This window comes from Alligator mississippiensis, chromosome 11, assembly GCF_030867095.1.
Source record: "Alligator mississippiensis isolate rAllMis1 chromosome 11, rAllMis1, whole genome shotgun sequence".
Lineage (NCBI taxonomy): Eukaryota > Metazoa > Chordata > Crocodylia > Alligatoridae > Alligator > Alligator mississippiensis.
The window spans coordinates 26707662-26723127 of NC_081834.1; positions in this window are offsets into that span (position 1 = coordinate 26707662).

Sequence of the window (15466 nt, forward strand, 5' to 3'; positions counted from 1 at the left end):
CAGCCAATATCAATCTGATTGCCAACATGCAGGTCTGGCTGGTCAGTCTGTTGTGCGGGAAGAGGTGAGGGGGAGGGAAGGGGCGTGGGGTGGGGCAGATCGAGGTCCCGTTGGTGAAGGAGGGAGTGGGGCTGGGGCTGGGGTAGGGGCTGCACAGCTGGGGAGAAGTGAGTGATGGAGCTGTGAGCAGCTCATCCAGGCAGGGGCTTGGGGGAGGGTGGCTCCCACTGGTGAATGCACCCTGGGAGGTCATGGGGGACATGTGCCCCCAGATCTGCACGGGGGGCAAGGGCAAGCTGCCACTGTGGGCTAGGCCAGTATCAGACTCTTCCTGGCTGAGGCTAGGCTGGGCTGTGCTTGGGGCACGTGGTGGCGATGCTGGGAGCAGGGCTATGGGGTGGAGCGCCGGCCACCCCAAAATTCACTGTAGCCCCTTGCAGCACCACCACCACCCTCCTTGAGCACAGCCCCAGCCCAACCCTCTGCCAGAAAGAGCCTGGCACTGCCCCCAGCCCACAGCAGCAGCCCACCCTTGCCCTGTGCCCAGATCTGGGGGCACATGCCTCCCACGCCCTCCCAGGGTGCATGCAACAGTGGGAGCCACCCCTCACCCCCATGCCTCCCAGGCAAGCTGCTCATGGCTCCAACCTGCACCCTATCCTGGCTGTGCAGCACCTGCCCCAGCCTCAGTCCCACTCCCTCCCTCACCACGGGGGCCTTAATCTGCACCCCCATGCCCCTTCCCTCACAACAGGCTTGCCAGCTAGACCTGGCTGTTCTCTGCACTGCCAAGCTGGGCTCCTGGCCGCCTGCATGTTGCACTGTGGCTGCATGCATGCTAGGAGCATTTATCAGCCACATTATCAGCCACATCAGTCAAAAAAAGCCAATTGCCAATGCTGTGAATTTTCCTTATATCAGTGCCAACCCAATATGGGACCGATGTATTGGTGCACCTCTACTGAATTTAGTAGTCCTTGAAATGAAGAATAACTGGTAATTCTGGCACCAGCATGAATACCTGCAGCAGAGAGCTTCCAACTCCTACAGGAAACTGTTTGAAAATGAGAATCCTAACATCATTTGTTTTGCTCTTATATATTTATGTGTAGTTAGTTAATTCAAGTCAGATAAAATTGACTTCGACCTTCATCGTGCATTGCTATTTCTTTCCAGTGGTCTTGTCTTTTCCCTTGTGTCCTAGTAACAAAGTCTTTCCCTCTGCCTTCCATTCAGAATCTTGGAGGGGCCATTTTCAAAAAGGAGCCATTTTTGGACAATTTTCTTCTGCAACATTGGTTGGCATCCTTTTGCAAGAGAAGGTAGATATCGCAGCCTACAACATGGATGGTTTTCAGTGTCTCAGGTGACTGAATAGTCCAGTCTGAGATTTTTATGATCTACGGCAGTGGCTGCAAGTATACGTATCATGATTGGATGGTTTGGAAGCTGCTTGTTTCCTGTGGATTCTTTTTTCTTCAAGCTGTTGGGGCCAATTCTTGTCATGGACTTTAATGTCCTGGTGGAGCCGGTGACACCATTTGTTCTGGTCACTTGCCAGGGTTTCCCATTGGTCAGGATCAATTCCAAATGTCTTCATATTTTGCTTGTATGTGTCTTTGTAGCAAATCTTGGGATGTCCTGTTGTTCTTGTTCCTTCCGATAGTTCCCTGTATAGCATGTCCTTGGGTATACATCCATCTTCTGATCTGTTCAGTGCAGTGGTCTCTATTTGAGTAGGGCTGTCACATTTGGTAAATTTGCCCTTTGAAGAACCTCTGTGTTGGTAACTTTATCTTGCCATTTGATGTTGAGTATGTGGCATAAATAGTGCAGGTGGAAGCTGTTTAATCTTTTCTCTTGATGTGCATAAGTTGTCCATGTTTCCTCACTAGACATGAAAGTGCTGAGTACACAAGCTTTGCACACTAGCATTTTGGTCTTGATGCTAAGTTTTGAGTTGTTCCATAGTTTCATAGTTTGTAGGGTCGGAAGGGACCTGAGCAGATCATCAAGTCCGACCCCCTGCCATGGGTAGGAAAGGATGCTGGGGTCAAACGACCCCGGCTAGGTGATTATCTAGCCTCCTTTTGAAGACCCCCAGGGTAGGGGCAAGCACCACTTCCCTTGGAAGTTAGTTCCAGATCCTAGCCACCCTGACTGAAAAGTAGTGCCTCCTGATGTCTAGCCTGAATTTACTCTCAGTCAACTTACGGCCGTTATTCCTTGTTACTCCTGGTAGTGCTCAGGGGAACGGACTCTCCAGTTGCCTGCTGGTCCCCTCTGACTAGTTTGTAAATGGCCACTAGATCCCACCTCAGCTTTCTCTTGTGGAGGCTGAACAGGTTCAGGTCCCGTAGCCTCCCCTCGTAGGACCTGCCTTGCTGCCCTCTGATCATGCTCTTTTAGTTAGTCTGCTGAAGGTGGTGGCAGCCTTTCTGATATGAACATTGCATTTTTCATCCAGTGAGAGGTTGCTGGTCACTTTGGAGCCTAGGTAGCTAAACTTTTGGACTACTAGCTGGTTCTCAAGTCAAGAGTGGTTGATGGATCTCGTGGAACTCCCGGTCCCAGCACAACTGTTTTCTTTATGTTGATGGTGAGAGCAAATGCCTGGCAAGCTCTTGAGAAGGTGATCCATGAGTTCTTATAGTAAGTCTTTGTTCTGGGCTATAAAGGGCAGCATCATCAGTGAATAGAAACTCCCTGATAAGCACCTTTCTAACTTTAGACTTTGCCTTAAGTCGTGACAGGTTGAAGAGTTTCCCATCTGATCTTGTGTGAAGGTACACTCCACCTTCCATGTCTTTAAATGCATAGTTCAGGAGTACCGAGAAGTAGATTCCAAAGAATGTAGGGGCAAGAATGCATCCTTGCTTCACTCTGCTTTTCGTCTTGAAGCTGTCTAAAGTGGACCCATCAAACTGAACAGTTGCTTTCATGTTGTCATGGAAGGAATGTATAAGATTTAATAGGATTGGTGGGCGTCCTATTTTTTCTAGGACTGCAAATAGACCTGCTCTGCTGACAGTGGCAAATGCTTTGGTTAGATCCGTGAAGACAATATACAATGGTTGGTTATGGTCTCTGCACTTTTCTTGAAGTTGCTTCAGGGAAAAATAACATGTCTATGGTTGATCTTCCAGTCCTGAATCTGCACTGAGATTCAGGATAGACATGACTTACCAGCTTTTGTAGGAGAACCAAGACAACCCTTGCAAAAGCTTTTTCTGCTGTACTTAGTAGTGTGATACCTCTTTAATTGTTGTAGTTACGCTTATCTTCTTTATTTTTATACAGAGTGACAATGATTGCATCGCACATGTCTTGTGATACCTCACTTTCTTTCCAGCATTTGAATAGTAGCTAAGAAGATATGGTACTAGGCTTTCTTTCCCACACTTGAGAATTTCTGCTGGGATGCTATCTTTTCCAGAAGCCTTGCCACTTGATAATGAATCAATGGCTTTACTTAACTCTTCTACAGTGGGCTCCATATCTAACTCTGTCATGACCTGTAGAGTTGGTATTTGGTCCAGTGATTCACTGGTGATGTTTCTTTCTTGTAAGTATACCTCTGAGTAGTACTTAGCCCAACTAGATATCTGCTTGTTTCTATCTGTAATGGCTTCACCACTGTGTGACTTGAGAGGGGCAGCCTTGGTGACAGTAGGGTCTAGAGCTTTCTTCAGACCATCATACATGACTTTGAGTTTTCTGTGTCTGAGGCTAAGTGTATCTCATCACAGATCTTAGTACAGTACTGATTTTCACAGCGTCTGGTTGCTCTCTGTACCTCATTTATTGTGTGTCAAAGTCTTGCTTCGGTGTTCTCAGTTGGCCTCTTGTTGTGTTCTAGATAGGCTGTGTTCTTGATGTTGATAAGAAGTAATAGTTCATCTGCATTTTCCTCAGACCAGTTCATATTGGACAATCTCTTTTCCCCAAATGTAGCTTTAGCTGTTTCATGGATTGCAGTTCTTAAACCTTCCAAAATTTCCTCTACCTGCTTTGATAGTGACTTCCCAAACATGCTGAGTTCAAAAGCCTTCACAAACTCTTGGCACATCCTCTGGCTCTTAGTGTTAGTGGTATTGATTTTGGACTTGCTTCTAGGTTTTGCTCTATGTAGTTTCTTGGCTGTAATTTTCACTTTGCTAATGATCAGAGAGTAGTCAGTGTCACAATCGGTACTGTGGAACATGTGGGTTTTCTGCACTGAAGGTAGATCTTTTTTCCTAACAATAAAAAGGTCTAAGGTGCCAGTGGCCTGATTGTGGATGTTGCCATGACACTTTGTGGTGATCTTTTCCAGAAAAATATGAATTGGTAATGCACAGTTGGTTTTGGGTGCAGAATTCAAGAAGTTGTTGGCCATTTTCATTCATCTCACTGATGCCAGAACGTCTTAGACAATCTGGCCATGAGTAGTTGCCTGTGCCACCTCTTGCACTGAAGTCTCCGATGAAAAATAGTCACTCAGTTGATGGTATCCCTTTGACAGCTTGGTTTAAAGTGTCAAAATGTATCCTTCTCCTTGGGGCTGGAGCTGAGTGCTGTTGCATAAGTCCTGATGATGTTTGCAAAGCTGATGGTTGTCTGAAGTCTAAGTGATATGATGCTTTCTGACTTCCCAAGGTGTGTTTCTATAAGCTTTACCACTCTGTTGCTCACAGTGAAGCCAAAGCCATGCAGATGATTTTCTTCTGTGCTTTTGTCGTGCCAAAAGAAGGTATAATTGGCCTCTTGGATAGAACCAGCATCTGCAAGTCTTGTTTCCTGGAGCACTGCAATATCAACATGGAGTTTTTACAGGTCATGTTCAATCAAGACTGACTTTCATATGCTGCTCATGTACTGTAGGTCATCATCACCTGTCAGGCCAGGACACGTGGTTCTAATGTTCCAGCTTCCAAGCTGAAAGGTTCTTGATTTCTCATTTTTGCCAGGTGCAAGGTTTCCATCTGCTTTTCAGCTTTTAGCCTAGCCCCATGCACCCAATGAGGCAGGCAGACTGTGGCGAGTTAGCACATAACTGTACAGGGGCTGCTTAGCATTATTGCAGGTGGTAGCTGACCAGTGGAATGTGATGATTCTTCCTACTGTTGAAAATGACCCATGGCGCCCTCCTCTTTGCCAATCAAGTGAGAACTTATAACTTGTAACTGCCACCTTCCATGTTGTGCCCATGCAGTCAGCAAGGATGGAGTGTCCTCTCCATGTGGTGTGGCTGCAATAACCTGAACTGTTCATATGGAAATGCTGCTTTGCCCATACATCAGCATCCCTCTCTTGGTTACACTGGTTTGGTCCAAAGGAAGGGTGGGAATTGAAACGTTTGGAACCAGCTACACTGCAGGAGTTGCCAGTGCAGAGGAGGTCTTCCAACTGCTTGCCTTTTGGGGCTTCACTCCTAGATTGGTTGCCAGCCATAGCTGAAGAGCCCAGTCTGCCCTGTGTGGATGCCGTTGGCATATCACTGAGCGATTATGATCATCCAGCTTTCGATGGCATTTCCTCCATCAAGGGTTCCACTACCCTCCTCAGGTGCTCATCGCCCACCAAAGACATTGGTGCTTCCTGAGGTTGCCAAGTTAATTAACTTCTGGCCAGCACTTGGCATTGACCAGTGCAGGTTGTACCACTTATAGTCATAGTGGTAGCATGTTTTCAATCCTGACCTGATCTGGACCATTAGAGGTCAAATTAAAAGGTGCGAATTGTACCTGCCAAAAGGGAAGCAGAGGTTCATCTAACTGAGAAGCTCCTCACAACTTGCCCTGTCTCTCGTATTGGTGCTGGATTGCCAAACAAGTTATTCATACAGCTGACTGCTCAGAAAGTGTCAGGTTCAGCCCTATCATGAATGGACACAACTGCATCTCAGAGCACCTCTGAACAAACAGCCATGTCTTCTACCTCTTAAAACACACACACGCTCTGCCACTGAATCCATTTTCTAGTGGCAGTCACCCCTTGTTGAAGGTTGTGGCTGATCTTCCACTAACACATCTGCAGATGCTACAAAAACACTCAGGTTCTGATCAAACCCTGGCATCGCTACAGCCGGGCCCCCTCTCTATGGTTTGGCCACCCTCCAGCACCTGCCTCTCCCTTTCATTTTGACCACTCAGGGCCTCATACAACATTGGTCTGTCAAATTGGGAGTGGTTTCTATACCAGGCCTCCACAAATGTCATGGCAAGGGCCCTATCCTTGGCATCCACTCCTAAAACAGAGCAGGGACCAAGCAAGGTTGGTGCAGGCCTTGGTCTGAGCAAGACAAACCCCAGCCTACACACTCTTGCAGGCATCTGCCCTTCCTCTGGCTGCAGGACAGGAGTTCCCATACCCTGGCCCACCCAATCCATTAGCCTTTGAACCTAGACCCTTCCCCACCTGCACGGTCTCTTAATCCCCCTTCCTTCTCCTCTCTAACCTCACATGAGGTCTCCCAGATTCTCACCCTCAGTCCTAACAGTGTGCAGTCCAGCTTGTTGAACAAGAGACCAGCAGTCATGTTGCCTGGGGCTTTCTTCTTGAAAGCAGTAGTCTTTGGCAGCCACCTTGATTAAGGCTGGCTCTTTTTCCACATGCAGACCACTAGTAGGGAAGCCATCTTGCCAGCTTCACCCTGTGAACCAGCACTGGAGGTGGATGAGAGAAAACTGGAGGTGAATGAGAGAAAATTGGCCAAATGTCCGACGCTTCCCAGGCTTCTGTGAGACTGGTAAATATAAACTCTGAAGATCCAGAGTTGGGGGAGGGAGAAAGAAACACACACATGCTATGACCCTGCCAGGGCCCACGGACAGCTTCAAGTGAAATCAGGCCAGGGTGAACCTAAGCGGGGGATAGCTCCTGTGTGGTAAGAGTCCCTGCAGCAGGGGCTCCCTGTAGATCACCTGCTTGGTGGCAGTCATGTCATACTCTGCATGCATGTGCACGTCTGGCCCAGTGCATGTGGCTGCACAGGCATCTTGGTTAACTGTAGCTGAGTACTGTGATGCCAGGCCACATCAGCAGGCACCCCTCCCCAGCGGCTTGGTGGCCAGCCCTAGCCCTGTCCCCCAGTGGCACAGGCCCTTGGTCCCTCTCACTCTGTCAGGTGTTTGGATGAGAACCTTCACCGGCTCCCACAGCTGAACTCAAACAGGTTGGTCTTACAGCTGTGACTTGGCTGGGGTATGCCTCTTGGGCTGCCTGTCTGCTGAGCCAACTCTTGGCAGAAGTTTTCAGCTTGGAGCAAAGGTGGTGCTGGAAGGGCGCATGGGTTCTGCCCTTTTCTTTCATGTCATTCGCCCCTGCTCAAAAAGGTTTGATAACAAAATACTTTCCTGTGTATTCATGCACGACAGGAAAGAACAACATTCCATGAGGTCGTAATAGTTCACTTCTGATAGTGCAACACAAAGGCCCTACTGGTTTAATTACTTTGGCTGACGAATGCTATTAATTATGTAATTAAAATGGACAATGGAACCAAACGGAGTGCTAGACATCAGTAACACAGACTGTATCTGTAGTGATGAAAAGTTACTGTAATAGGATGTCCTTGTAACATGATACATTATCTTAAGCTTTTTTTCATGTGATAATGCTGTGTGTAGTACATTATCCTATATTTTCCTTGATTGACTATAACACGTGCAACCAGTTTGGAAACTTTAGCAGTCAAAACAGATAATTGGCTCTAATGAGTCTCTGACACTGATAATACGGCTTGGATTTGCTGTAAAACTTGCCTTTAATTACTCATAGTTCAAATTCATTTTGCAATAATGTTCCTTACCAAAGGACCCAATCCTATGTCTATTGAAGTCAATGGCAAACCTTTAATTGATTTTAATAGGAGGCTAATGGGGTAGGGTGGGGTGGGAGGTATAAAATTATTCGGGTTCTGTAAATAACCATAGTAACTTTTCCTTAATTTGTTTCACAAAGTGTGAACAATGAGCCCTAAAACATATATCATAAGCATCCAGTGATGAGTGAAACTAACCTTCCAGACACCTTTCTGCCCTTTGGAATATCAACATTTTTGCAGACTTCACACCTGAAAACGAAATAGCAGCCATTTGGCTCAAATTGAAAAGTAGAAGCTTTGTGTCTATAGTAACTAATCCTGGGAAGCTAGGAAAGCAAAACTTTGTGCTGGCACACTACAGAATCACGCACCTGAAAGGACAGTTGCGGTCATCTACTTTGAATTGTTGCCTAACCTAGGCCATAACATTTCACCAACTGACATTTTTACATCAGGCCCATAGTTTCTGATTGAGCTGTGGCAGGGGTAGCCAACCTGCAGTATATGTACCACAAATGGCACCAGTAGTCTGTGTGTGTGGCATGCAGCACAGCAGCATATAGGGATGGGAGCAGAAAGTAGAGGACTACATTAAGCAGGGAATACAGGGCAGGGAGCAGAAAGTGGAGGAGCAGATTGGGCAGGGGAAGGAGATCCAAGTGGTGATTAGGGAGAATGTGGGCTTAATTTGTGGCACGTGTACCAAAATGTTGGTCCCAACTGAGCCTCCTAGAATGTATCTCTTAGAAACTCAGTCTTCAAGTTATAAGAATACCATTCATAGATTTCATAGACATTAGGGCTGGAAGGGACCTCAGAAGATCTTCAAGTCCAGGCCCCTGCCCCAGGGGCAGGAAGTCAGCAGGGGTCATAGGATCCCAGCAAGATAAACATCCACATGTTTCTTGAAGGTGTTCAATGTAGGTGCTTGAACCACCTCTGGCGGCAGTCTATTCCAGACCTTGGGGGCTCAGACAGTAAAGAAGTTCTTCCTTATGTCCAGCCTGAAATGGTCACGGAGGAGTTTGTGACCATTTGACCTTGTCATTCCTTGAGGCGCTCTGGTGAACAGACATTCCCCCAGATCCTGGTGAGCACCCCTGATAAACTTATAGGTGGCCACCAGATCACCCCTGAGCCTGCACTTTTCCAGGCTGAAGAGTCCCATAGCTTTCAGCCTGTCATCAAAAGATCTGTTTTCCTGACCTCTGATAATGCACATGACTCTTCTCTGGACTCTCTCAAGCTTTTCCATATCCTTTTTGAACAGCGGAGCCCAAAACTGGATGCAGTACTCCAGCTGTGGCCTCGCCAAGGCTGAGTACAAATTCCTAATATTTCTTTTGTTCTACACTATTTAAAAGATGCAGACTTCTCTACCCTACTTCCTTATAGGATGCTATACCCCACAGCCAACTGAAACGTATAGGAGGATTAGTGGAAATGTCAGTTTTCACTGTAAGGCAGACTCCTTTGTTGAATGAACATGCAGTATGCCTAGGTACACTTGTAGTATGTTCCCCCTGAGAGGACCACAAGGAGTTTTTGATAGTATCATTTTCACTTACTTGTTGTCCTTACTAAGATCCATAGTGCAACTAAAGTTAATGGAACTACTCAACGTGAGTGAGGCTTGCAGGATCAGACCCTTACCAAACATACAGTACAGTTCAGAACCAGAAACAATGGATGGCCGAAGCACAAAGATACTCTCAAAAAGAGTAACTATTGAGGAACTTCTTGGAAACTACTCTCAAAAAGGAAACCATTGAGTACTTCTTTTGAGTCATTGCTGAGTTACTTCAAACAGTACTTCTCTATGATTTCTTCCCGGTTGGACTAAATGATCTCTTGAGGTCCCTTCCATCCTTACTTCTCTATGATAAAGAATGATGTCAATGAATACGCAAAAGAACAAGCCAAGTCTAGAACCAGTATGAGAAAATGTCTTCTTTCTACAATGCACTAATAGGTACAAATATGGGTAGAGGAGCACATCAAGTGACACCATGTTCACCTTTTAATATTAACCAGCCACAAAGGGCTTGATGACAAAGATGGGATGAGACAACTTGCAATCCAGTTCTTGCTATTATATTTATCATTCTGGCAGTGTGTTTGTATCAGAAAATAAGGCATTGCAAGACACCTTCTCAGTGTGTCTTTTTAACCTGCATTTTGGGCATGACTCTATTAATCACTACTGCATCGTTATAATCTATCATTTTGGAATTATAAAAATGACTATAAAGGCTGCTGCTTCATCAACAGCATAGTAACTAACTCTGCAATTTTTAAAGCACATAATGTAAAAACAAGATGGCTTTTTAATTTCTGTTTATCTGTATGTGTTTGTATTTTCATTGTAGCTCATCTAAGAGATTATGAACATATCCTGCCATCAGGATGATCTTACCAAAATTAAGCTCTAGTTGGAAAGATATTTGACAAAATTTGTAAAGTGATTTTTTTGTATATAAAATGCTGTTATAACATTTGTTCTGCTTGTCTTATTCTGTATTTACTGCAGTCTTTTGACATCTGTCCCTGTCTCTTTTCATCAAATATTTATCTGTAGCAGCTGAAAGAGCCTCATTTGTTTTAATTAAAAAAAGACCACCAAGCTGGGATCACTTCCTAAGTACTTCCGTGGCTTGCACAGACAGGCAGTAGATCTTGTGAGGTTTTCCTGAGGGTGGCCCATTTACTGCTCTTTCTTTCTCCTCTCTGTGGCCTTCTTTTTTGCACTGTGTTTATTTTTGGACAGAGAAATGTAATCAGAGCTGCATTCTAAATACAGGGACTTTTTGCAATTAACACACAGAGGGAACATACCATGTTAGGTTTGGAGCTTCACTGTAAGACCACGTTTCCTAAATACATGGTCTGTGGGACACGGTTGCTATTATCACATGAACACAGCTGTTGTCATATCAAATCAGATGGCAAGCCAGATAGCCTGGTGCTCTGATTCTGATAATAGCTAGTACTGTGCTTCAGAGGAAAGTGTAAGACCCTGTTATGGAATAATCTGCTCATCACAGAAGTTTCTTATGACTTTGTCAGTAACAGGCTCACGCCCTACAGATTTATATTCTGTTAACATTGTTATTCTATCTCATCACTTTAACCCATTTAAAAAGACTTCCTGCAGCTGTATCCAAAGATTTATATTTAGGACAGTATGTAAGTGTGTCAGTGGTGCAAAATAAGTTATTTTTTGTTTAAATTATTTTTTTGCTCTATGTTTTATTCTTTCCCTTATCAAAAACAATGAACCAACCTAAATTAACCCCTGGTTATTTTATTATTGAATTGGTACTACTGGTTATGGTTATGCCACTGGTTCTATCTATGAAAGCTTTAGATCCTTTCTGCAGACCACTGGAGTATTTTGTACATGCTGTTTTTCCGTTTGCATCTGCTTTCAGGGGGAAGGAAAGATCTGCAATAACACTTGCAGTACAGGGTTAAGGGATCCAGAACTTGGGCACCAGAGACCTAGGAATGGAATCATGATTCCCTGGCCTTGTACTGGTGATCCCAATTCAGTTAGGTTGCACCATGAATCCTTCACAACTATTTTGATTATTTTGGTTTTTATTAATGAGACAGCTTTTTTCACATTAAGTGCTTAAGGAACACTGTGAGAAGCTGAAAAAGCTGTTACTCTCACGTCACAAAATCACCTTCAAAGAGGAATAATTTCTCTTAGCAATGAGTCACCATACATTCACGTTATCTCTTCCATCACTTATTTCTGTGTGTATCATAGTTGTCTATTGGACACAAAAAGCTCACGTTTGAAATAAGAAGGCACTTTCCCCTCTGCACATGGGGTAAATGCAGCTAAGAACACTGGCCATGGATGGTGCCAGGCTTCTGGTTTTGGGAACTGAGGTTTTCCTAAATGAACTGCTGGTATGCTAAATTCAAACGTTGCATCATGACACTAACTCTTGCATCATTCATTTATTTTGTAGTTAGGAGGAAAAGGTAACAAGGTCTTACTAACATGGAGAATATTGTTTCGTTGCTGAATCTACACAGAAAAATCATTTGGGGTGATTTTAAATCAATATTTTATTTTTCTCACTATACATAGTAAGTGATGATGTGGAGGTTGTATGCCTATGGAGGCTGTATGCCATTTGTTCAGTGTATCTTAAACTCTAGGCATAATGTGAATGGGATTTTTTTTAAGTGCTGGAGTGATGTAAGAACCAAGAGTAATATATCAGTTTTACAGAAGGTTTGTACTACATATGTTGAAATGCAGGCCTGTTTGTTGTTTCGTTCACATTAGACCATTCAGTAGTGATCCCTCTGTCTAATTTAGAGGGGTCACCAAGCAATTTCAGATCCTAATTATTATTGTGACACTCCCTGACCCTGGATGTGGCCAGGTGTGTGCCTGAGATAAGTTTGTAGGATGCTCTCATACCTTCAGGAATGCCCTACCCATCCCAACTCCAAACCTATCTCTCCCATGTGTTGCTTGACCATTGACGAAAAGAACAAGATGCTCTAATTTTCACCTTCCTGCCCTAGGCTTCCTCTGCAAAATACCTGTCTCATACAGGTCTTGCCAGCTCTTAGCAGAGGGGATTTTCCAGCTAAGAGAATCAGACCCTTGTTCAGTCATATTGCTCAGAAAAGACGATCCCCTCTTCCAGAAAAGAGACCTGCCAGCATGGTTAGATGCTTTGGAATCACAGTTATCACTGACAATAAGTGGGTATAAACAATGACAAAAAGATGTATTACATGAAGAAGCATAAGGAATCGGTAACCATATGTTGAGATACAAGCAGAAATAGAAGAATAGAATGTATGTCTGGGTGTTAGTGTGTTTTTATCAATCGAGCACTAAACCAGGACACAGGAGACCTGGGTCTCACTTCAAGCACTGCCACTAACCTCCTGGTTGACCTTGGGTGTGGGTCGCTTTACTTCTCCATGACTGTTTCTCCATCTGTAAAATGTAGATAATGATAGTTTGTAAATACTCTCTTATTAAGCACGTTGATGAAAAGTGCTATATAAAAACAGAGGGGATGACAATGATGGTTGGTTACAATTGTAAATTAAACCAGAGATACCAAGCTAGTTTAAAACAGGTTATTCACTGGAGAGATTATGAGCTTGTCAAAAATATATTAATGAAAGCCTGGGACTTTCTTGCTAATGTCATTCTAAATTGATAGTTAATGGTTTACTTTAAAAGTGGAGTGCAGCTGCATGAAATTCAGCCACAAAATCGGGGAACTTGATTTTGTTTATCATCCATTTTGGTTTTGTTTAGCAAAGGATTTCTAAATATCATAAAAGCCTGAAATTGTTTCTGGAGAGGATATCCTTGATTACTAAAGTCCTTACGTTAATGTAAATTGTAAGACTAAGGCATCAAAATGCTATAACTTCAAGTGAGTTTTTTTAAGTGTAATTTTTCTGAATACATTTGATAGCAGAAAAATATTAGGGCCAGATCATCAGCCCCATCAAGCACGTTGACTGTCATGTTGGTGCCATTTTAGTGGTGCAAAGGAGCCATAAAGTTAAGTTAATTGGCTTCCAAGGGTAGGGACAGATGTGTCAGGTTTGAAGCGCTTCAGCTACAGATAGATTCACAGTTCCCTGCTGCTTTCCATAGCTGGAGTGGTTCACATTTTTGTTCTGATTTTTTGGGGGGGGAATTTTTTGTGTTCCAGGTCAAATTAGCCAGAGCAGTTCTGAATCCTTTTGCTTGAGCAAAGCTCAATTGTTCAAACACCATATGTAGTGCTGCAACCAGCAAGTATCCTCTACCCCAGACTTTTCAGCGTGGTGTGTAGCCGAGATTATCCCACTGGAAGCTGGCCAGTAGGAAGCTAATTACAAGACTTGTAGGGAGTCCTGTCTGCATTTGAACAGGGGTGCAACCTCCACTACACACTGCCATTTAAGTCTATTTTGGCTCCAGTATCAGACCACTACAGCTTGACTTTTATTAGTAAATGTTTAGGATTGTGAATCCAAAAAAGATGACAAAGCTGGTAGGGAAATACATATCGCCCGAGCGAGGGACTAACATTAGAGGGATGGGGTGAGGAAGGGAACGCAACTAGGTTACAGAAAATACAATGTTAGCCAACTAAGCCTGGGGGTGGGGAGAGGGTAGAAGGGGGAAAGAGAGGGAGGGGGTTTGCAACGCTGAGCGAGAAAGAAGATAGATGCACACAAACCCATACAATGGTTTGCAATGGTGAAGGAAGTAGGTCGAAGAAAGTGTCTCAGTCCATCTAGAGTCTCATCGCAGGGGTCTTCTTCGGGTGGAGTGGGGTGGTCTGTTGCTGGAGAATCCTCTCGAAGTGAAGTCCATCTATTGCAGAGCGGGGTTCAGGCAGTCCCCTCTGGGTCCGGTTCGGCCCAGCGGCGGTCGGTCTGGTGGAGTCAGAGCACTGGCGGTGGCCCATGATGTGCTCCAAGTAGACGTCACAGGACCAGCGGATCCTGTTGGACACCATGAAACAGCGCATCAGCTTGGTGTAGCGGTGGAAGACGTGGCAGGCACACAGGACGCTTTCGTTGCTGGGGTCCCAGGATCCCAGCATTCCCACAATGAGCGCATTGACCATCACGTCGTAGCCATGTCCCCTCAGGATGTTGGCCAGCGGGGCATACATCTCCTGCTTGCAAGCCCGGGATTTGGTGAAGGCTTGGTGCTGGTCCTCAAAGGGGATGGTTACGTCCACGATCACGACCTTCTTGGCCTCTTCATTCATGATGACGATGTTGGGTTGCATCTGGCTCTCGCAGTCCGGGACGGTGTGGTTCATGGAGATCTCCCCTGCTGTGGCTGGGATGGCCCTCATCAGGCGGTCCTGGACAGTGTTGTGGTGGAGCTGCCAGGCTCTGGCATGTGGCCTGCAGCTGCACAGCACGTGGGGGAGAGTCTCTACCACGTAGCTACGCTGTTGGCACCTCTTGTCCCGGTGACTACACTTGATCTTAGCCCACAACAGTTGCTGCAGCTGCATGCAGGGGAATACTTTCCAGCCTGGGGACTGTTAGTTAGTGCTCTGCATATTTAAGCCCCAACCTCAGTCTCCCAAGGGCTGAGCAGCTCCAGGACAGCTGACTTTCATAGGGGGTAAAAAGAGAGGTGACATTTGAGGTGGCTGTATTTGATCCAAGTCCAAAGCTGAGCACAGCATTGCCCTTTATAGTCCCTGGAATGAATGGTAATTAAATCAAATTAGCTGTTATTGTCCTGGGAGAAAGGGTTATCTCTGATACTTCACAGGTACTCAAAGTGGGAAAATGGGCTTGTACTTCTGTAGGATCCTAAGATAAAAGGCATTGTCTCAGGAGAAATCTAAGGTCTGTTTTAACCCTCAGGGATTTTAGGGCTGTGACAGCCTGTGTGGCAGAGTGGATCCCAGGGGTCTGCAGCCTCTGTGGTGTGTGGCCTGGCGCCCACATGCAGGCACTGTTTGTGGCACCTGGCCATGCAAAAGTTAGACAGCACTGGTATCAATGCTTCATGGATCTTGGTGCCAACCTTCCTACAGTTAGCATCTTTTGAAATTCTTTACTTTACATCATTAATAGATATCTTTCTGACAATTATGAAGCCAGAGCAGGAAGAAGCAGCGTAGTTTGAGGCATTGTTAGGCA